We start from the raw sequence: 16,173 nt of genomic DNA on the forward strand, positions 1-16,173 counted from the left end.
GCATCCCAATGTAACTGCTGCGCTCAGAAGAGCACACTGAGTCAGCTCTTCGCCCCACTGTGCAGAAGTTGTCAAAACGTCTTTTTCAGCCCGAGACAAACGCGTTTTTCAATCTTTAGCATCCCAATGTAACTGCTGGGCTCAGAGGAGCACACTGAGTCAGCTCTTAGCCCCACTGTGCAGAAGTTCTCAAAACGTGTTTTTCAGCCCGAGATCAACGCGTTTCTCAATCTGGAGCATCCCAATGTAACTGCTGGGCTCAGAAGAGCACACTGAGTCGGCTCTTAGCCCCAGTGTGAAGAAGTTGTCAAAACGTCTTTTTCAGCCCGAAAAAAACGCGTTTTTCAATCTAGAGCATCCCAATGTAACTGCTGGGCTCAGAAGAGCACACTTAGTCAGCTCTTTGCCCCACTATGCAGAAGTTGTCCAATCGTGTTTTTGAGCCAGAGATAAACGCGTTTTTCAATCTGGAGCATCCTAATGGAACTGCTGGTCTCAGAAGAGAACACTGAGTCAGCTCTTAGCCCCACTGTGCAGAAGTTGTCAAAACGTGTTTTTCAGCATGAGATAAACGCGTTTTTCAATCTTTAGCATCCCAATGTAACTGCTGGGCTCAGAAGAGCACACTGAGTCAGCTCTTAGCCCCACTGTGCAGAAGTTGTCAAAACATGTATTTCAGCCCGAGAAAAATGCGTTTTTCAATCTGGAGCATCCCAATGTAACTGCTAGGCTCAGAAGAACACACTGAAACAGCTCTTAGCCCCACTGTGCAGAAGTTGTCAAAACGGGTTTTTCAGGCCGAGATAAACGCGTTTTTCAATCTTTTGCATCCCAATGTAACTGCTGGGCTCAGAAGAGCACACTGAGTCAGCTCTTAGCCCCACTGTGCAGAAGTTGACAAAACGTGTTTTTCAGCATGAGATAAACGCGTTTTTCAATCTTTTGCATCCCAATGTAACTGCTGGGCTCAGAAGAGCACACTGAGTCAGCTCTTAGCCCCACTGTGAAGAAGTTCTCAAAACGTGTTTTTCAACCCGAGATAAACGCGTTTTACAATCTTTTGCATCCCAATGTAACTGCTGGGCTCAGAAGAGCACACTGAGTCAGCTCTTAGCCCCACTGTGCAGAAGTTGTCAAAACGTGTTTTTCAGCCCGAAATAAACGCGTTTTTCAATCTTTTGCATCCCAATGTAACTGCTGGGCTCAGAACAGCACACTGAGTCAGCTCTTTGCCCCTCTATGCAGAAGTTGTCCAAACGTGTTTTTGAGCCCGAGATCAACGCGTTTTTCAATCTAGAGCATCCCAATGTGACTGCTGGGCTCAGAAGAGCACACTGAGTCAGCTCTTAGCCCCACTGTGAAGAAGTTGTCAAAATGTGTTTTCAGCCCCAGATAAACGCGTTTTTTAATCTGGAGCATCCTAATGGAACTGCTGGTCTCAGAAGAGAACACTGAGTCAGCTCTTAGCCCCACTGTGCAGAAGTTGACAAAACGTGTTTTTCAGCATGAGATAAACGCGTTTTTCAATCTTTTGCATCCCAATGTAACTGCTGGGCTCAGAAGAGCACACTGAGTCAGCTCTTAGCCCCACTGTGAAGAAGTTCTCAAAACGTGTTTTTCAACCCGAGATAAACGCGTTTTACAATCTTTTGCATCCCAATGTAACTGCTGGGCTCAGAAGAGCACACTGAGTCAGCTCTTAGCCCCACTGTGCAGAAGTTGTCAAAACGTGTTTTTCAGCCCGAAATAAACGCGTTTTTCAATCTTTAGCATCCCAATGTAACTGCTGGGCTCAGAAGAGCACACTGAGTCAGCTCTTCGCCCCACTGTGCAGAAGTTGTCAAAACGTCTTTTTCAGCCCGAGATAAATGTGTTTTTCAATCTCGTGCATCCCAATGTAACTGCTGGACTCAGAAGAGCACACTGAGTCAGCTCTTAGCCCCACTGTGTAGAAGTTGTCAAAACGTGTCTTTCAGCCCGAGAAAAATGCGTTTTTCAATCTGGAACATCCCAAAGTAAATGCTGGGCTCAGAAGAGCACACTGAGTCAGCTCTTAGCCCCACTGTGAAGAAGTTGTCAAAACGTCTTTTTCAGCCCGAGATAAACGCATTTTTCAATCTGGAGCATCCCAATTTAGCTGCTGGGCTCAGAAGAGCACACTGAGTCAGCTCTTCGCCCCACTATGCAGAAGTTGTCCAAACGTGTTTTTGAGCCCGAGATAAACATGTTTTTAAGTCCGGAGCATCCCAATGTAACTGCTGGGCTCAGAAGAGCACACTGAGTCAGCTCTTAGCCCCACTGTGCAGAAGTTGTCAAAATGTGTTTTTCAGCACGAGATAAACGCGTTTTTCAATGTTTAGCATCCCAATGTAACTGCTGGGCTCAGAAGAGCACACTGAGTCAGATCTTAGCCCCACTGTGCAGAAGTTCTCAAAACATGTTTTTCAGCCCGAGATAAACGCGTTTTTCAATCTGGAGCATCCCAATGTAACTGCTGAGCTCCGAAGAGCACACTGAGTCAGCTCATCGCCCCACTATGCAGAAGTTGACAAAACGTGTTTTTCAGCATGAGATAAACACGTTTTTCAATCTTTTGCATCCCAATGTAACTGCTGGGCTTAGAAGAGCACACTGAGTCAGCTCTTAGCCCCACTGTGAAGAAGTTCTCAAAACGTGTTTTTCAACCCGAGATAAACGCGTTTTTCAATCTGGAGCATCCCAATGTAACTGCTGAGCTCAGAAGAGCACACTGAGTCAGCTCTTAGCCCCACTGTGAAGAAGTTCTCAAAACGTGTTTTCAGCCCGAAATAAACGCGTTTTTCAATCTAGAGCATCCCAATGTAACTGCTGGGCTCAGAAGAGCACACTGAGTCAGCTCTTTACCCCACTATGCAGAAGTTGTCCAAACGTCTTTTTCAGCCCGAAATAAACGCGTTTTTCAATCTAGAGCATCCCAATGTAACTGTTGGGCTCAGAAGAGCACACTGAGTCAGCTCATCGCCCCACTATGCAGAAGTTGACAAAACGTATTTTTCAGCATGAGATAAACGCGTTTTTCAATCTTTTGCATCCCAATGTAACTGCTGGGCTTAGAAGAGCACACTGAGTCAGCTCTTAGCCCCACTGTGAAGAAGTTCTCAAAACGTGTTTTTCAACCCGAGATAAACGCGTTTTTCAATCTGGAGCATCCCAATGTAACTGCTGGGCTCAGAAGAGCACACTGAATCAGCTCTTCGCCCCACTGTGAAGAAGTTGTCAAAACGTCTTTTTCAGCCCGAAATAAACGCGTTTTTCAATCTGGAGCATCCTAATGGAACTGCTGGTCTCAGAAGAGAACACTGAGTCAGCTCTTAGCCGCACTGTGCAGAAGTTGTCAAAACGTGTTTTTCAGCATGAGATAAACGCGTTTTTCAATCTTTAGCATCCCAATGTAACTGCTGGGCTCAGAGGAGCACACTGAGTCAGCTTTCAGCCCCACTATGCAGAAGATCTCAAAACATGTTTTTCAGCCCGAGATAAACGCGTTTTTCAATCTGGAGCATCCCAATGTAACTGTTGGGCTCAGAAGAGCACACTGAGTCAGCTCATCGCCCCACTATGCAGAAGTTGACAAAACGTGTTTTTCAGCATGAGATAAATGTGTTTTTCAATCTGGAACATCCCAAAGTAAATGCTGGGCTCAGAAGAGCACACTGAGTCAGCTCTTAGCCCCACTGTGAAGAAGTTGTCAAAATGTCCTTTTCAGCTCGAGATAAACGCGTTTTTCAATCTGGAGCATCCCAATGTAACTGTTGGGCTCAGAAGAGCACACTGAGTCAGCTCATCGCCCCACTGTGCAGAAGTTCTCAAAACATGTTTTTCAGCCCGAGATAAACGCGTTTTTCAATCTGGAGCATCCCAATGTAACTGTTGGGCTCAGAAGAGCACACTGAGTCAGCTCATCGCCCCACTATGCAGAAGTTGACAAAACATGTTTTTCAGCATGAGATAAACGCGTTATTCAATCTTTTGCATCCCAATGTAACTGCTGGGCTCAGAAGAGCACACTGAGTCAGCTCTTAGCCCCACTGTGAAGAAGTTCTCAAAACGTGTTTTTCAACCCGAGATAAACGCGTTTTTCAATCTTTTGCATCCCAATGTAACTGCTGGGCTCAGAAGAGCACACTGAGTCAGCTCTTAGCCCCACTGTGCAGAAGTTGTCAAAACGTGTTTTTCAGCCCGAAATAAACGCGTTTTTCAATCTGGAGCATCCCAATTTAGCTGCTGGGCTCAGAAGAGCACACTGAGTCAGAACTTCGCCCCACTATGCAGAAGTTGTCCAAACGTGTTTTTGAGCCCGAGATAAACATGTTTTTAAGTCCGGAGCATCCCAATGTAACTGCTGGGCTCAGAAGAGCACACTGAGTCAGCTCTTAGCCCCACTGTGAAGAAGTTGTCAAAACGTCTTTTTCAGCACGAAATAAACGCGTTTTTCAATCTAGAGCATCCCAATGTGACTGCTGGGCTCAGAAGAGCACACTGAGTCAGCTCTTAGCCCCACTGTGAAGAAGTTGTCAAAATGTGTTTTCAGCCCCAGATAAACGCGTTTTTCAATCTGGAGCATCCTAATGGAACTGCTGGTCTCAGAAGAGAACACTGAGTCAGCTCTTAGCCGCACTGTGCAGAAGTTGTCAAAACGTGTTTTTCAGCATGAGATAAACGCGTTTTTCAATCTTTAGCATCCCAATGTAACTGCTGGGCTCAGAGGAGCACACTGAGTCAGCTTTCAGCCCCACTATGCAGAAGATCTCAAAACATGTTTTTCAGCCCGAGATAAACGCGTTTTTCAATCTGGAGCATCCCAATGTAACTGCTGCACTCAGAAGAGCACACTGAGTCAGCTCTTCGCCCCACTGTGCAGAAGTTGTCAAAACGTCTTTTTCAGCCCGAGATAAATGTGTTTTTCAATCTGGTGTATCCCAATGTAACTGCTGGACTCAGAAGAGCACACTGAGTCAGCTCTTAGCCCCACTGTGTAGAAGTTGTCTAAACGTCTTTTTCAGCCCGAGATATACGCGTTTTTCAATCTGGAGCATCCCAATGTAACTGTTGGGCTCAGAAGAGCACACTGAGTCAGCTCTTAGCCCCACTGTGAAGAAGTTGTCAAAACGTCTTTTTCAGCCCGAAATAAACGCGTTTTTCAATCTAGAGCATCCCAATGTAACTGCTGGGCTCAGAAGAGCACACTGAGTCAGCTCTTTGCCCCACTATGCAGAAGTTGTCCAAACGTCTTTTTCAGCCCGAAATAAATGCGTTTTTCAATCTAGAGCATCCCAATGTAACTGTTGGGCTCAGAAGGGCACACTGAGTCAGCTCTTTGCCCCACTATGCAGAAGTTGTCCAAACGTGTTTTTGAGCCCGAGATAAACGCGTTTTTCAGTCTGGAGTATCCCAATGTAACTGCTGGGCTCAGAAGAGCACACTGAGTCAGCTCTTAGCCCCACTGTGCAGAAGTTCTCAAAACGTGTTTTTCAGCCCGAGATCAACGCGTTTTTCAATCTGGAGCATCCCAATGTAACTGCTGGGCTCCGAAGAGCACACTGAGTCAGCTCTTAGCCCCACTGTGAAGAAGTTGTCAAAACGTCTTTTTCAGCCCGAGATCAACGCGTTTTTCAATCTGGAGCATCCCAATGTAACTGCTGGGCTCCGAAGAGCACACTGAGTCAGCTCTTAGCCCCACTGTGAAGAAGTTGTCAAAACGTCTTTTTCAGCCCGAAATAAACGCGTTTTTCAATCTAGAGCATCCCAATGTAACTGCTGGGCTCAGAAGAGAACACTGAGTCAGCTCTTAGCCCCACTGTGAAGAAGTTCTCAAAACGTGTTTTTCAACCAGAGATAAACGCGTTTTTCAATCTGGAGCATCCCAATGTAACTGCTAGGTTCAGAAGAGCACACTGAGTCAGCTCTTAGCCCCACTGTGCAGAAGTTGTCAAAACGTGTTTTTCAGCCCGAGATAAACGCGTTTTTCAATCTGGAGCATCCTAATGGAACTGCTGGTCTCAGAAGAGAACACTGAGTCAGCTCTTAGCCGCACTGTGCAGAAGTTGTCAAAACGTGTTTTTCAGCATGAGACAAACGCGTTTTTCAATCTTTAGCATCCCAATGTAACTGCTGGGCTCAGAGGAGCACACTGAGTCAGCTCTTAGCCCCACTATGCAGAAGATCTCAAAACATGTTTTTCAGCCCGAGATAAACGCGTTTTTCAATCTGGAGCATCCCAATGTAACTGCTGCGCTCAGAAGAGCACACTGAGTCAGCTCTTCGCCCCACTGTGCAGAAGTTGTCAAAACGTCTTTTTCAGCCCGAGACAAACGCGTTTTTCAATCTTTAGCATCCCAATGTAACTGCTGGGCTCAGAGGAGCACACTGAGTCAGCTCTTCGCCCCACTGTGCAGAAGTTGTCAAAACGTCTTTTTCAGCCTGAGATAAATGTGTTTTTCAATCTGGTGCATCCCAATGTAACTGCTGGGCTCAGAAGAGCACACTGAGTCAGCTCTTAGCCCCACTGTGCAGAAGTTGTCAAAACATGTATTTCAGCCCGAGAAAAATGCGTTTTTCAATCTGGAGCATCCCAATGTAACTGCTAGGCTCAGAAGAACACACTGAAACAGCTCTTAGCCCCACTGTGCAGAAGTTGTCAAAACGGGTTTTTCAGGCCGAGATAAACGCGTTTTTCAATCTGGAGCATCCCAATGTAACTTCTGGGCTCAGAAGAGCACACTGAGTCAGCTCTTAGCCCCACTGTGCAGAAGTTGACAAAACGTGTTTTTCAGCATGAGATAAACGCGTTTTTCAATCTTTTGCATCCCAATGTAACTGCTGGGCTCAGAAGAGCACACTGAGTCAGCTCTTAGCCCCACTGTGAAGAAGTTCTCAAAACGTGTTTTTCAACCCGAGATAAACGCGTTTTACAATCTTTTGCATCCCAATGTAACTGCTGGGCTCAGAAGAGCACACTGAGTCAGCTCTTAGCCCCACTGTGCAGAAGTTGTCAAAACGTGTTTTTCAGCCCGAAATAAACGCGTTTTTCAATCTTTTGCATCCCAATGTAACTGCTGGGCTCAGAAGAGCACACTGAGTCAGCTCTTTGCCCCTCTATGCAGAAGTTGTCCAAACGTGTTTTTGAGCCCGAGATCAACGCGTTTTTCAATCTAGAGCATCCCAATGTGACTGCTGGGCTCAGAAGAGCACACTGAGTCAGCTCTTAGCCCCACTGTGAAGAAGTTGTCAAAATGTGTTTTCAGCCCCAGATAAACGCGTTTTTTAATCTGGAGCATCCTAATGGAACTGCTGGTCTCAGAAGAGAACACTGAGTCAGCTCTTAGCCCCACTGTGCAGAAGTTGACAAAACGTGTTTTTCAGCATGAGATAAACGCGTTTTTCAATCTTTTGCATCCCAATGTAACTGCTGGGCTCAGAAGAGCACACTGAGTCAGCTCTTAGCCCCACTGTGAAGAAGTTCTCAAAACGTGTTTTTCAACCCGAGATAAACGCGTTTTACAATCTTTTGCATCCCAATGTAACTGCTGGGCTCAGAAGAGCACACTGAGTCAGCTCTTAGCCCCACTGTGCAGAAGTTGTCAAAACGTGTTTTTCAGCCCGAAATAAACGCGTTTTTCAATCTTTAGCATCCCAATGTAACTGCTGGGCTCAGAAGAGCACACTGAGTCAGCTCTTCGCCCCACTGTGCAGAAGTTGTCAAAACGTCTTTTTCAGCCCGAGATAAATGTGTTTTTCAATCTCGTGCATCCCAATGTAACTGCTGGACTCAGAAGAGCACACTGAGTCAGCTCTTAGCCCCACTGTGTAGAAGTTGTCAAAACGTGTCTTTCAGCCCGAGAAAAATGCGTTTTTCAATCTGGAACATCCCAAAGTAAATGCTGGGCTCAGAAGAGCACACTGAGTCAGCTCTTAGCCCCACTGTGAAGAAGTTGTCAAAACGTCTTTTTCAGCCCGAGATAAACGCATTTTTCAATCTGGAGCATCCCAATTTAGCTGCTGGGCTCAGAAGAGCACACTGAGTCAGCTCTTCGCCCCACTATGCAGAAGTTGTCCAAACGTGTTTTTGAGCCCGAGATAAACATGTTTTTAAGTCCGGAGCATCCCAATGTAACTGCTGGGCTCAGAAGAGCACACTGAGTCAGCTCTTAGCCCCACTGTGCAGAAGTTGTCAAAATGTGTTTTTCAGCACGAGATAAACGCGTTTTTCAATGTTTAGCATCCCAATGTAACTGCTGGGCTCAGAAGAGCACACTGAGTCAGATCTTAGCCCCACTGTGCAGAAGTTCTCAAAACATGTTTTTCAGCCCGAGATAAACGCGTTTTTCAATCTGGAGCATCCCAATGTAACTGCTGAGCTCAGAAGAGCACACTGAGTCAGCTCATCGCCCCACTATGCAGAAGTTGACAAAACGTGTTTTTCAGCATGAGATAAACACGTTTTTCAATCTTTTGCATCCCAATGTAACTGCTGGGCTTAGAAGAGCACACTGAGTCAGCTCTTAGCCCCACTGTGAAGAAGTTCTCAAAACGTGTTTTTCAACCCGAGATAAACGCGTTTTTCAATCTGGAGCATCCCAATGTAACTGCTGAGCTCAGAAGAGCACACTGAGTCAGCTCTTAGCCCCACTGTGAAGAAGTTCTCAAAACGTGTTTTCAGCCCGAAATAAACGCGTTTTTCAATCTAGAGCATCCCAATGTAACTGCTGGGCTCAGAAGAGCACACTGAGTCAGCTCTTTACCCCACTATGCAGAAGTTGTCCAAACGTCTTTTTCAGCCCGAAATAAACGCGTTTTTCAATCTAGAGCATCCCAATGTAACTGTTGGGCACAGAAGAGCACACTGAGTCAGCTCATCGCCCCACTGTGCAGAAGTTGTCAAAACGACTTTTTCAGCCCGAGATAAATGTGTTTTTCATTCTGGTGCATCCCAATGTAACTGCTGGACTCAGAAGAGCACACTGAGTCAGCTCTTAGCCCCACTGTGTAGAAGTTGTCAAAACTTATCTTTCAGCCCGAGAAAAATGCGTTTTTCAATCTGGAACATCCCAAAGTAAATGCTGGGCTCAGAAGAGCACACTGAGTCAGCTCTTAGCCCCACTGTGAAGAAGTTGTCAAAACGTCTTTTTCAGCCCGAGATAAACGCGTTTTTCAATCTGGAGCATCCCAATTTAGCTGCTGGGCTCAGAAGAGCACACTGAGTCAGAACTTCGCCCCACTATGCAGAAGTTGTCCAAACGTGTTTTTGAGCCCGAGATAAACATGTTTTTAAGTCCGGAGCATCCCAATGTAACTGCTGGGCTCAGAAGAGCACACTGAGTCAGCTCTTAGCCCCACTGTGAAGAAGTTGTCAAAACGTCTTTTTCAGCCCGAAATAAACGCGTTTTTCAATCTAGAGCATCCCAATGTGACTGCTGGGCTCAGAAGAGCACACTGAGTCAGCTCTTAGCCCCACTGTGAAGAAGTTGTCAAAATGTGTTTTCAGCCCCAGATAAACGCGTTTTTCAATCTGGAGCATCCTAATGGAACTGCTGGTCTCAGAAGAGAACACTGAGTCAGCTCTTAGCCGCACTGTGCAGAAGTTGTCAAAACGTGTTTTTCAGCATGAGATAAACGCGTTTTTCAATCTTTAGCATCCCAATGTAACTGCTGGGCTCAGAGGAGCACACTGAGTCAGCTTTCAGCCCCACTATGCAGAAGATCTCAAAACATGTTTTTCAGCCCGAGATAAACGCGTTTTTCAATCTGGAGCATCCCAATGTAACTGCTGCGCTCAGAAGAGCACACTGAGTCAGCTCTTCGCCCCACTGTGCAGAAGTTGTCAAAACGTCTTTTTCAGCCCGAGACAAACGCGTTTTTCAATCTTTAGCATCCCAATGTAACTGCTGGGCTCAGAGGAGCACACTGAGTCAGCTCTTAGCCCCACTGTGCAGAAGTTCTCAAAACGTGTTTTTCAGCCCGAGATCAACGCGTTTCTCAATCTGGAGCATCCCAATGTAACTGCTGGGCTCAGAAGAGCACACTGAGTCGGCTCTTAGCCCCAGTGTGAAGAAGTTGTCAAAACGTCTTTTTCAGCCCGAAAAAACCGCGTTTTTCAATCTAGAGCATCCCAATGTAACTGCTGGGCTCAGAAGAGCACACTTAGTCAGCTCTTTGCCCCACTATGCAGAAGTTGTCCAATCGTGTTTTTGAGCCAGAGATAAACGCGTTTTTCAATCTGGAGCATCCTAATGGAACTGCTGGTCTCAGAAGAGAACACTGAGTCAGCTCTTAGCCCCACTGTGCAGAAGTTGTCAAAACGTGTTTTTCAGCATGAGATAAACGCGTTTTTCAATCTTTAGCATCCCAATGTAACTGCTGGGCTCAGAAGAGCACAATGAGTCAGCTCTTAGCCCCACTATGCAGAAGATCTCAAAACATGTTTTTCAGCCCGAGATAAAAGCGTTTTTCAATCTGGTGCATCCCAATGTAACTGCTGAACTCAGAAGAGCACACTGAGTCAGCTCTTAGCCCCACTGTGCAGAAGTTGTCAAAACATGTATTTCAGCCCGAGAAAAATGCGTTTTTCAATCTGGAGCATCCCAATGTAACTGCTAGGCTCAGAAGAACACACTGAAACAGCTCTTAGCCCCACTGTGCAGAAGTTGTCAAAACGGGTTTTTCAGGCCGAGATAAACGCGTTTTTCAATCTGGAGCATCCCAATGTAACTTCTGGGCTCAGAAGAGCACACTGAGTCAGCTCTTAGCCCCACTGTGCAGAAGTTGACAAAACGTGTTTTTCAGCATGAGATAAACGCGTTTTTCAATCTTTTGCATCCCAATGTAACTGCTGGGCTCAGAAGAGCACACTGAGTCAGCTCTTAGCCCCACTGTGAAGAAGTTCTCAAAACGTGTTTTTCAACCCGAGATAAACGCGTTTTACAATCTTTTGCATCCCAATGTAACTGCTGGGCTCAGAAGAGCACACTGAGTCAGCTCTTAGCCCCACTGTGCAGAAGTTGTCAAAACGTGTTTTTCAGCCCGAAATAAACGCGTTTTTCAATCTTTAGCATCCCAATGTAACTGCTGGGCTCAGAAGAGCACACTGAGTCAGCTCTTAGCCCCACTGTGTAGAAGTTGTCAAAACGTGTCTTTCAGCCCGAGAAAAATGCGTTTTTCAATCTGGAACATCCCAAAGTAAATGCTGGGCTCAGAAGAGCACACTGAGTCAGCTCTTAGCCCCACTGTGAAGAAGTTGTCAAAACGTCTTTTTCAGCCCGAGATAAACGCATTTTTCAATCTGGAGCATCCCAATTTAGCTGCTGGGCTCAGAAGAGCACACTGAGTCAGCTCTTCGCCCCACTATGCAGAAGTTGTCCAAACGTGTTTTTGAGCCCGAGATAAACATGTTTTTAAGTCCGGAGCATCCCAATGTAACTGCTGGGCTCAGAAGAGCACACTGAGTCAGCTCTTAGCCCCACTGTGCAGAAGTTGTCAAAATGTGTTTTTCAGCACGAGATAAACGCGTTTTTCAATGTTTAGCATCCCAATGTAACTGCTGGGCTCAGAAGAGCACACTGAGTCAGATCTTAGCCCCACTGTGCAGAAGTTCTCAAAACATGTTTTTCAGCCCGAGATAAACGCGTTTTTCAATCTGGAGCATCCCAATGTAACTGTTGGGCTCAGAAGAGCACACTGAGTCAGCTCATCGCCCCACTATGCAGAAGTTGACAAAACGTGTTTTTCAGCATGAGATAAACACGTTTTTCAATCTTTTGCATCCCAATGTAACTGCTGGGCTTAGAAGAGCACACTGAGTCAGCTCTTAGCCCCACTGTGAAGAAGTTCTCAAAACGTGTTTTTCAACCCGAGATAAACGCGTTTTTCAATCTGGAGCATCCCAATGTAACTGCTGAGCTCAGAAGAGCACACTGAGTCAGCTCTTAGCCCCACTGTGAAGAAGTTCTCAAAACGTGTTTTCAGCCCGAAATAAACGCGTTTTTCAATCTAGAGCATCCCAATGTAACTGCTGGGCTCAGAAGAGCACACTGAGTCAGCTCTTTACCCCACTATGCAGAAGTTGTCCAAACGTCTTTTTCAGCCCGAAATAAACGCGTTTTTCAATCTAGAGCATCCCAATGTAACTGTTGGGCTCAGAAGAGCACACTGAGTCAGCTCTTAGCCCCACTGTGCAGAAGTTCTCAAAACGTGTTTTTCAGCCCGAGATCAACGCGTTTTTCAATCTGGAGCATCCCAATGTAACTGCTGGGCTCCGAAGAGCACACTGAGTCAGCTCTTAGCCCCACTGTGAAGAAGTTGTCAAAACGTCTTTTTCAGCCCGAAATAAACGCGTTTTTCAATCTAGAGCATCCCAATGTAACTGCTGGGCTCAGAAGAGCACACTGAGTCAGCTCTTAGCCCCACTGTGAAGAAGTTCTCAAAACGTGTTTTCAGCCCGAGATAAACGCGTTTTTCAATCTGGAGCATCCTAATGGAACTGCTGGTCTCAGAAGAGAACACTGAGTCAGCTCTTAGCCCCACTGTGCAGAAGTTGTCAAAATGTGTTTTTCAGCACGAGATAAACGCGTTTTTCAATCTGGAGCATCCCAATGTACCTGTTGGGCTCAGAAGAGCACACTGAGTCAGCTCATCGCCCCACTGTGCAGAAGTTGACAAAACGTGTTTTTCAGCATGAGATAAACGCGTTTTTCAATCTTTTGCATCCCAATGTAACTGCTGGGCTCAGAAGAGTACACTGAGTCAGCTCTTAGCCCCACTGTGAAGAAGTTCTCAAAACGTGTTTTTCAACCCGAGATAAACGCGTTTTTCAATCTGGAGCATCCCAATGTAACTGCTAGGTTCAGAAGAGCACACTGAGTCAGCTCTTAGCCCCACTGTGCAGAAGTTGTCAAAACGTGTTTTTCAGCCCGAGATAAACGCGTTTTTCAATCTGGAGCATCCTAATGGAACTTCTGGTCTCAGAAGAGAACACTGAGTCAGCTCTTAGCCGCACTGTGCAGAAGTTGTCAAAACGTGTTTTTCAGCATGAGACAAACGCGTTTTTCAATCTTTAGCATCCCAATGTAACTGCTGGGCTCAGAGGAGCACACTGAGTCAGCTCTTAGCCCCACTATGCAGAAGATCTCAAAACATGTTTTTCAGCCCGAGATAAACGCGTTTTTCAATCTGGAGCATCCCAATGTAACTGCTGCGCTCAGAAGAGCACACTGAGTCAGCTCTTAGCCCCACTGTGCAGAAGTTCTCAAAACATGTTTTTCAGCCCGAGATAAATGCGTTTTTCAATCTGGAGCATCCCAATGTACCTGTTGGGCTCAGAAGAGCACACTGAGTCAGCTCATCGCCCCACTGTGCAGAAGTTGTCAAAACGTCTTTTTCAGCCCGAGATAAATGTGTTTTTCAATCTGGTGCATCCCAATGTAACTGCTGGACTCAGAAGAGCACCCTGAGTCAGCTCTTAGCCCCACTGTGCAGAAGTTGTCAAAACGTGTTTTTCAGCACGAGATAAACGCGTTTTTCAATCTTTAGCATCCCAATGTAACTGCTGGGCTCAGAAGAGCACACTGAGTCAGCTCTTAGCCCCACTGTGCAGAGGTTCTCAAAACATGTTTTTCAGCCCGAGATAAATGCGTTTTTCAATCTGGAGCATCCCAATGTACCTGTTGGGCTCAGAAGAGCACACTGAGTCAGCTCATCGCCCCACAGTGCAGAAGTTGACAAAACGTGTTTTTCAGCATGAGATAAACGCGTTTTTCAATCTTTTGCATCCCAATGTAACTGCTGGGCTCAGAAGAGCACACTGAGTCAGCTCTTAGCCCCACTGTGAAGAAGTTCTCAAAACGTGTTTTTCAACCCGAGATAAACGCGTTTTTCAATCTGGAACATCCCAATGTAACTGCTAGGTTCAGAAGAGCACACTGAGTCAGCTCTTAGCCCCACTGTGAAGATGTTGTCAAAACGTCTATTTCAGCCCGAGATAAACGCGTTTTTCAATCTGGAGCATCCTAATGGAACTGCTGGTCTCAGAAGAGAACACTGAGTCAGCTCTTAGCCGCACTGTGCAGAAGTTGTCAAAACGTGTTTTTCAGCATGAGATAAACGCGTTTTTCAAACTTTAGCATCCCAATGTAACTGCTGGGCTCAGAAGAGCACACTGAGTCAGCTCTTAGCCCCACTGTGCAAAAGTTGTCAAAACGTGTTTTTCAGCCCCAAATAAACGCGTTTTTCAATCTGGAGCATTCCAATGTAACTGCTGGGCTCAGAAGAGCACACTGAGTCAGCTCTTAGCCCCACTGTGAAGAAGTTTTCAAAACGTCTTTTTCAGCCCGAATTAAACGCGTTTTTCAATCTGGAGCATCCCAATGTAACTGCTGGGCTCAGAAGAGCACACTGAGTCAGCTCTTCGCCCCACTATGCAGAAGTTGTCCAAACGTGTTTTTGAGCCCGAGATAATCATGTTTTTCAATCTGGAGCATCCTAATGGAACTGCTGGTCTCAGAAGAGAACACTGATTCAGCTCTTAGCCCCACTGTGCAGAAGTTGTCAAAACGTGTTTTTCAGCATGAGATAAACGCGTTTTTCAATCTTTAGCATCCCAATGTAACTGCTGGGCTCAGAAGAGCATACTGAGTCAGCTCTTCGCCCCACTGTGCAGAAGTTGTCAAAACGACTTTTTCAGCCCGAGATAAATGTGTTTTTCATTCTGGTGCATCCCAATGTAACTGCTGGACTCAGAAGAGCACACTGAGTCAGCTCTTAGCCCCACTGTGTAGAAGTTGTCAAAACTTATCTTTCAGCCCGAGAAAAATGCGTTTTTCAATCTGGAACATCCCAAAGTAAATGCTGGGCTCAGAAGAGCACACTGAGTCAGCTCTTAGCCCCACTGTGAAGAAGTTGTCAAAACGTCTTTTTCAGCCCGAGATAAACGCGTTTTTCAATCTGGAGCATCCCAATTTAGCTGCTGGGCTCAGAAGAGCACACTGAGTCAGAACTTCGCCCCACTATGCAGAAGTTGTCCAAACGTGTTTTTGAGCCCGAGATAAACATGTTTTTAAGTCCGGAGCATCCCAATGTAACTGCTGGGCTCAGAAGAGCACACTGAGTCAGCTCTTAGCCCCACTGTGAAGAAGTTGTCAAAACGTCTTTTTCAGCCCGAAATAAACGCGTTTTTCAATCTAGAGCATCCCAATGTGACTGCTGGGCTCAGAAGAGCACACTGAGTCAGCTCTTAGCCCCACTGTGAAGAAGTTGTCAAAATGTGTTTTCAGCCCCAGATAAACGCGTTTTTCAATCTGGAGCATCCTAATGGAACTGCTGGTCTCAGAAGAGAACACTGAGTCAGCTCTTAGCCGCACTGTGCAGAAGTTGTCAAAACGTGTTTTTCAGCATGAGATAAACGCGTTTTTCAATCTTTAGCATCCCAATGTAACTGCTGGGCTCAGAGGAGCACACTGAGTCAGCTTTCAGCCCCACTATGCAGAAGATCTCAAAACATGTTTTTCAGCCCGAGATAAACGCGTTTTTCAATCTGGAGCATCCCAATGTAACTGCTGCGCTCAGAAGAGCACACTGAGTCAGCTCTTCGCCCCACTGTGCAGAAGTTGTCAAAACGTCTTTTTCAGCCCGAGACAAACGCGTTTTTCAATCTTTAGCATCCCAATGTAACTGCTGGGCTCAGAGGAGCACACTGAGTCAGCTCTTAGCCCCACTGTGCAGAAGTTCTCAAAACGTGTTTTTCAGCCCGAGATCAACGCGTTTCTCAATCTGGAGCATCCCAATGTAACTGCTGGGCTCAGAAGAGCACACTGAGTCGGCTCTTAGCCCCAGTGTGAAGAAGTTGTCAAAACGTCTTTTTCAGCCCGAAAAAACCGCGTTTTTCAATCTAGAGCATCCCAATGTAACTGCTGGGCTCAGAAGAGCACACTTAGTCAGCTCTTTGCCCCACTATGCAGAAGTTGTCCAATCGTGTTTTTGAGCCAGAGATAAACGCGTTTTTCAATCTGGAGCATCCTAATGGAACTGCTGGTCTCAGAAGAGAACACTGAGTCAGCTCTTAGCCCCACTGTGCAGAAGTTGTCAAAACGTGTTTTTCAGCATGAGATAAACGCGTTTTTCAATCTTTAGCATCCCAATGTAACT

This window comes from Atractosteus spatula, chromosome 20, assembly GCF_055471065.1.
Source record: "Atractosteus spatula isolate fAtrSpa1 chromosome 20, fAtrSpa1.hap1, whole genome shotgun sequence".
Lineage (NCBI taxonomy): Eukaryota > Metazoa > Chordata > Actinopteri > Semionotiformes > Lepisosteidae > Atractosteus > Atractosteus spatula.